Source organism: Odocoileus virginianus, chromosome 3, assembly GCF_023699985.2.
Source record: "Odocoileus virginianus isolate 20LAN1187 ecotype Illinois chromosome 3, Ovbor_1.2, whole genome shotgun sequence".
Classification (NCBI taxonomy): Eukaryota; Metazoa; Chordata; class Mammalia; order Artiodactyla; family Cervidae; genus Odocoileus; species Odocoileus virginianus.
In genome coordinates this window covers 5,862,182-5,869,470 of record NC_069676.1, presented here as the reverse complement: position 1 = coordinate 5,869,470, position 7,289 = coordinate 5,862,182, and the positions used below count along the sequence as shown (strand labels likewise).

Sequence of the window (7,289 nt, the reverse complement as noted above, 5' to 3'; positions counted from 1 at the left end):
CTCCACTGAATACAGAGCAGACTGCTGGAAACGGCACCTGACAACGCCAGTGGTTCCAGGGTGTGGCCACTCTGGGGAGCACTAGGCTGAGTCTGGTCAAATCAAACACTGTGTGTCTCGTGACCACGCAGTTCTATACCTCAGATGACACATGCTATGAGCCAGGCCCTGTTCCACCAAGGTCTGTTTCCATACAGCACTACTCCATTGAATTATCACAACCCCAAGGGGAAGGTGCTATTATTACCATCACATTTTACAAATGTGATGTAAAAGAGTGGGTCATGTGGTCATATAATGACACCACTGTCGTTCAAAAGTTGAAGGAACACACTAAGAAATTCAAGAGCTCTAGAAATGAGCATACTGCAGCTTCAGTACATCAACAGGATGAACTTCAAACCACGGCGGATGAAAAGTCACAGGAGATACACACTGTTGATTCCAATTACACTAAGCATCACAGCATACTCAAAAGTTAATATGAACCCCAGATCTAAATGTGAAAGCAAAAACTCTTAAGGCTTCTAGGATAAACAGGAGACTATCTTTGCAACCTTGGGGTAGACAAATATTTTTTTGGAGCCCCAAGGCAGTGATGTCTAAGAAAATACCCTGACAAACCAGGCAGTGAGGCTGGTCCCACAGGAACAAGGCCAGCCGCTCCCTGTCCCCAGCCCTGGGGTTCTGGCCCTGACAAGGTCCCAGGCTTGCCACATGGCCTCTCTCCACCCCAGTGACCTCACCCTGGTATATTTAGAGCCCTGGGTCCCTGTGCACTCCTGAACCAGCAGTCTCCACAGAGTAAACCCAGTGGCACAGAGCGTCCTTGTCCTCGGGCAGACACTGTCCTGCTGCCAGATGGGGGGGGGTGGAGGCAGAACACCTGAGCAACCCTCGGGGTTGGAGCAAGCTGGCGCTGTCGACCCTCGCACAGCCAGAGACCCTCCTGGACGCTGCACAGGATGGGGCTGGGGTAAGGCCTGTGGACCCACTGTCACAGGCGAGCAGCTCCTGCACTCAGGTGGGGATCCGAAGAGGTTCTGGCTTTGAGGAGGCGCTCAGGCCCTCGGCCCTGTGGAAAGCACTGTGTCCGCCGCCTTCCTCAAGTTCAGGACCACCCTGCGGGCTCACCCTTCTGGCTCTGCTGCACTCTGCTCCAGCCATGCTAGCAAGGGTGCTGAGCACTGTGTGGGGAGCATTATCCGGGCATTCTGGAGATAGTCAGGCCCTTGGGACCAGGAAGCAGAACAAGTTCTGCCCTCACCACAGCTAACAGACAGGAGTCCTGGGCTCTATGCAGTGCGAGTTTGGGCCTCCAGCCTCAGATCCAGCAGCTAGTGATAGCCCAGCAGCCTGTGACCCTTGCCTCCAACCCTCAGCGAGAGGGCCCTATGCACAGCAGAGATGCCAAGGCTCAGATACAGCCAAGGGGAGGCTTCTAGCCAGGCTCCAGGCCTGTAAAAAAAAACCCAGTACAGGACAGCTGGGGCAGGGAGGTAGGTAGGTGTCAGGTAAAAGGCAGGCTAGGCTCTTACTCTCTGTGGTAAGAGCAGTATCTAAGCTGGGCCTTGGAGGGCAGACACAACACCTCCAGATATGGTGAGATGGCATCAAAGCCCTGGAGAGGGAAGAGAGGTCCAGAGCAGAGACCTTGGCATGAGCCAGGATGCCAGCAGGAAGAACAGACCTGGGGAAAGTAGGCTGACTATACAACTGCCTTCCATTAACTTCACCCACTACCCTAACAGACCACCCTGTTTTTAGGTCCTTCCTGGCACCTGTCTGTCCAAAAATACATTCACCCACAAACATAGAAGAGACAGCATGCCATTGTTGTACAGGGAAGAAGCCTCTGAGCCACTCCCAGACGCTGCCCCCAAGGGGGACTTTGGCCAGAGAGCCTAAGGGTCAGTCACAGCCAGCCTCCTGCTCAGAAGAGCCTGGCACATGCAGGGCCTTTGGATCTCTCCCCTGTGATTCATTCCCAGTGAGTGAAACCAAAACAAAACAAGCAAACAAAAACCCACCTCTCAAAACTACTTGCCAAACAACTTTCCCAAAAGGAGCAGAATTCACGTGAGGGGCGTCTGAACACTTGCGGCTTCATCTTTTCATTAGGACTCCTTCAATAGCTACAGATTAATCTTTATTTCCTTAATAATGAGTGAAGCCAAGTGTCACCTCCCCTTTCTACTAATGTCGACTTCTCCTGTAAATTGTTCATTGTCCCAGCCTACATATTTTCATTATTTGATTGGCCTCGTTATTGCAAGTAAACACCCTTCCAGGTGATGGTGTCTGCCCTTGTGCACGCAGATGCCTAAATGTCCTCAAGGCAGGCACCGAGGAGGCAGTGGCAGGAGCAGGGAGGGCTCCTCTGCAAAGGCAAGGAGCAGGCGAGCTGGGCCAGGCAGCAGCGGGGCACTCTGAGGAGCAGAGACAGGGCCGGAAATCTGTGGGAAGTCGGCAGGCAGCCCCGGGTGAGGCCCAGGTGAACACAGTCACTTGGTGACCACGGGTGGAAGTGACTCCACTATCGTGCCAAAGGCTTGCAGATTTTAGACTCATGATTCACAAGGGACAACTGGGTATCCACGGTCAGACAGGAAAGTGAAACAATATCCATCCCAGGCAGAAAGGAGGGGAAGCAGCTCCCTAAACTGGGCTCCTCCCAGCCAGGCTCAGGGAGGGGAGAGAAAGAACCCTTCTCAAACATGTCCCCATTTACACCTCAGGGACGCCCCGGGGCACATGCTGGCAAGCAGGAGGGGACCCTCCTTACCACCAACCCAGACCCCAAGGTTCTTATGCAGACCTCCCCCATCAGGAGAGGACCAAGAACATGGGGGAAGCAGCAAGGCCTCCCTCTGGAGAGCCACTCATCAAGTGCTAGGTCATGACTGCAGCCAGTCTAACCGACAACATTTGCTGCTCGACTCACAGTGAATAAGCAGGAGGAAGGGACACTGGATGCCCACAAGTGACAGGACCTGACTGACAGGACCGAGGGAGGGCGGCAGCCCTCAGAAGCAGTGGGGGTGAGAGTTCAGACCACCTAGTGCAGGATGTCACTACCCCCTCAGCACATGTCTGAGAGCTGTTCTGCGTCTGGGTCACTGCTCTGTGTCTGGATCCATGTGCAGAGGTGGGGCCAGCCCAAGGGGGCAGATCCACCACTCATCAGCCTCCTCCTAGCAGTAATTCAGGGCATAGGTAGGTAAACCTCATACCCAGAGTAATTACCTCCCTGTGGGGGATTTCCAGCCCTGATGTGAAACAAGGAACTGAGACTTCTCTGGCGTCTATCCCCACTCACTGCTCCCTTTCCTCCACGCATCAACGGTTCCCACTCCACTCGAAATCCCCAATCTCTTGGCAGTGCAGCTGGACGTGTGCAGCCCTGGTGGCAAAGGGGAAACCCTGTACTCCCCAAGTTCAAGAACTGGTGAGACCCAAAGGCAGTAGTAAGCTAAGGCAGTAAGTCATTTCAGCCTGACTCTCACAGGACCACTCCTTGTCGGGTTCCTGCAGGCACCAAAGTCTCTAGTTTCTCTTTCTTGAAACTCCACTTTACAGATAACCAGGAAGCTAACAGAGGCCCAGTGCTCACCACGCAGCTGGAAGATGGAGGAGATTGGCTTTACACTAGCCTGTCATAGCGCCTGCCCACCACACACAGCCCAGCTGGTGCTTTACTCGGGGGGGGGGCTCCCAGATACCACCAGGCTGGTGACAGCACCCCACTCACATACTCTCACTGACCTGCCACAGTGGGAAAACGGACAGGTTACAGAGTTCCTTGTAGCCACACAGGGTTGGCTTCATGCCAGGAGCACCAATGGATGGTCTCTGGGCCTCTGTCTCCCCCTAGGGTGCTCCAGAGATGGAGAGATCTCCAACAGTAGGGCCTTCAGCCCATCCCCAATGCCTTCCCTGAGCTGCAGACCACTTGGTAAATAAATGACAATGGCACTGGAGTCTCCCTGCCAGGCCCTGGAAATGGCACACACCGAGGTGGGACCCACCCCGCCTGTCTAGCCAGCCTGTGACCACACTGTGGCCCTGCCTCTATGCAGCACAGCCCACACCAACTCCTTCAGGGGGCTTAAAGCCCACCAGGTCAGTGGTAAAAGCAAGTTCACTTTAAAACCAGCCATGTGGAAGTCACATTTTTGTTTTTTTTTTTAAAGCAGAATAGTCTAGACTAGAATTTACAAAGACCAATTAGCTCAAAAGGCTTTGGAACTGTTCATCAGCAAGCAAGCTGTCCTTCCAAACCCAAACACAACACAGATGGCACCCAGAAGCACGCAGACCTCGAGCTTCTCGACGTGCTGCGCATTCTAAGGTCATCCAGGCTGAGTCACCATGCCCTGCCAGCCCCACGGCAGGTGTCAGTTGTGTCTGCCGAGGCTGTGCGCGCAGGTGAAAGGGGCTTTGCTGGCGAGTGTGTGTCTGTGATTTGGTCCCAGCCTCACTCTTTAGCCACAGCAAGTCTTCCTGCTTCTGATGAACTTTACACGTTCCCAAAACGGGTGCCGTTCTGTGACTCAAACTGCCTCTACAAGTCAGTGCAAGAGCTGAGCCTGGCGGTGAGCAGCGTGTGTCCCACCGCACCTCCACAAGTGAGGGAAAGTCTATGTGCCTTGAGTCTACCCCTCAGCTCTGCAAGGTGCAGCCTCCTGGCTCCGCTCTGCCTTGCTCTGTGCCACAGCCAGGCAGGCGCCAGGGGAACCTCCCTCAGGCACATGCCCTGTCAGCGCCCTGCCTGGCTTTCAAAGGTGCCTTCCTCTGCCAGGACCCCATGGGAACCTCACACCCACAGGAGCTAAGTTGCTCTCATTCACGGCTGCTGAGAGGAAGGACGACACCGGGGCGGGGGCCGCGTCTCAGCCGCAGTCACCAAGCTCACCACTTGCAAAAGCACAAAAGCACTTCCTCATTAGTGGGGCCCGTCTGCTCCCCGAGGCGCCCACCGCTGGAGGGTGGCCACCGCCTGCGTGGCCCTGCCTGCTGTGCGCGCACAGCCCGCAGAGCACCTGGGGCCAGAGCAGCCGACTGCAGCTGCGACTTGGCCCAGGCCGCCGGCAGAGAACACCGCCTGCCCCTCGTGAGCAGCCCAGGAAGAGGAAGCCCAGGGCCGCTACCCTGAGCGGCGGCCAACCAGGGGACCTCTGTGAGAGGCTTGCGGAGGTGAGAGAGGCTTGCAGACAAAGTGGGGGGAAGAGGGGGAGGCCAGCACTTCTCTCCACAGTGCTGGCCCTCAAGCTGTCCCCTTCTCTCATCTGTCCCAGCAGCTCTTCCCAACAAAACCACAAGCTTCAACTCTCCTGACCTCTGAATCAGATCAACGCACAATTCCTGTTATAATTTGGCCCTTTCAGAGAGCACAAGAGCTCTCAATGTGTCGTATCTGGGAGTTGGTGCATTCCTACAGTTTGCTTTTGCAAAGTCAGAAAGCCAAGCAGAGTGTTTTCTATCTGCATCCATGCTCGCAGAAGGGTCCGGTTGTCAGTGCCTGTGACAACATACAGCACACCGGGTGGGTTCCTCCCTCCCAGCCGTGCTCTTCTGGAAACAGCCAGTAAGAATATCAGCTGTGTAAGATGAAACGTCCGAAGCCCGTGGGAGGGGCACACACAGTGCTTGGCCCACATACACCCAGAATACTGGCAATCCAAAATGAGAACGAGCCAGCTTTTTAGGAAGTGATGGGGCCAACCTCCAAGAGAATGCTGAGGGAAACAGCGAGGTGACAGCACTCCCGTGCTGCCAGTGAAAGCCTCCTGGTGCTTGGGCTGGGCAGAGAAGCAGCCGGGCTGGACCTGGCTTTCAATGCCGGCCCAACCAAGGCTTGAAGCAAGACCAGCCACTAACCTGAGGCCGGCCTCCTTCCAGGAGTCAGGAAGCCTGTGTGGAATGTTGGGAAATTCACAGATCATCTGTAGATACTGGATGGCACGCTGACCACCCTCTAGGGAGACTGTGCCCATGGGCAGTCAGGCCAAGGCAGCCCTGTCCACTGCCCACCAGGCTATTCTGTGGTTTCTAAGATCCTTTCAAGGCAGCGCGGTGCCCCATGTGGTGTCAAGAGTCTGCCAGTCTGCTCACCTGAGCTGAGAACAGGAGAGAGCCTAGAATGTCCCTCAACAAGGCACCAAACACAGGCCAGGGAGGTTAAGAGGAAGGGCTGGTTATGGCCCAGTGTGAGGCACGGGTAGAAACAGCCGAAGGCAAGGACAGAAGTAACAGGTGAGGCACTGCAACTGAGGCTGAACTGAGCAGCCAGGAACACCAAGGTGGCAACACCCAGCAGGCTCCTGCAGGACATCCGAAGGACTACGGAGGAGAAAGCCAAGGCCATACCCCTTCTCAGAGGGGCTCAAGCCCAAACCAGCCCCAGAACCTGAGGCTGCCAAGGCTTGATGGGTAAAAGTGACCACAGCGCTGATGACCAGGCTGCCTGTGGTAAGCAGTGAAGGTGAGTCAGACACGTGACAGACACGCAGGGTCTGCTGGCCCTCACCTTCCTGGGTAACCCACACGGGGTCACCATGTCTGTTCTGAGCTGGGTGGGTGAGAAGAGTAAGAGGAACCGCCAGTGCCACAGTGGACACGTCACTTGGCAAGTCACAGGGTTAGGTATGGAGGAGCCCTCGTCTCCTTCCACAGAACAGGAATCTGAGAACAGAATCTGCAAATTCACCAGGCCCTAAAGGTAATTGAGGGCTGGGTGCGCCTGTCTTACGTGACACAGCAGCCATCAGGCAGGATGTGGCCTAATGGGCTGCACCACACATTCCAGGGCAGAAAGCAGGAGCCAACACTGCACGTGGGCGGTGAGCAGAGAGCTCTGAGCCCACCCACCTAGCCCACTCAGTCGTTCCCTCGGCCACGAAGTGGGAGGATGACAGAAGTGTCCTACAGGTTCCTGGGAGGGGAACAGGAGACACATACGAACACCCAGGACCTAGCCTGACTGGCTCACAGTAAGCGCTCAAGAAAGGGGATCACCACGGAGCCGTATGGGACTACACTTGAGAGGGATCAGGTTCAAGGCCCCTTTCCCCCACCTGCTGCCCTGGGCTTTGTGTGGAGCCAGAAAACCAGCAGTGGGTGTGGGGACTTTCTTAGTGAGCATTCCTGCAACAGGGGAGGCATTCCTGCAACAGCCACCGTGGAGAAAGCAGAGGACATCATCACGTGGAACAGGAAGGGAAGTCCGTGCATGGTATCAAACGTCATGTAACGATGAACACTCATACACCAGCACCCAGCAAACCCTA

At 55.5% G+C, this 7,289-nt stretch overlaps 1 protein-coding gene across 1 annotated transcript in view; it reads right to left on the bottom strand.

Moving 5' to 3' along the window:
- Positions 1-7,289, bottom strand: part of MED26 (mediator complex subunit 26) — a 43,181-nt gene that overhangs the window by 4,089 nt on the left and 31,803 nt on the right. The gene's annotated exons all lie outside the window — the stretch shown is intronic.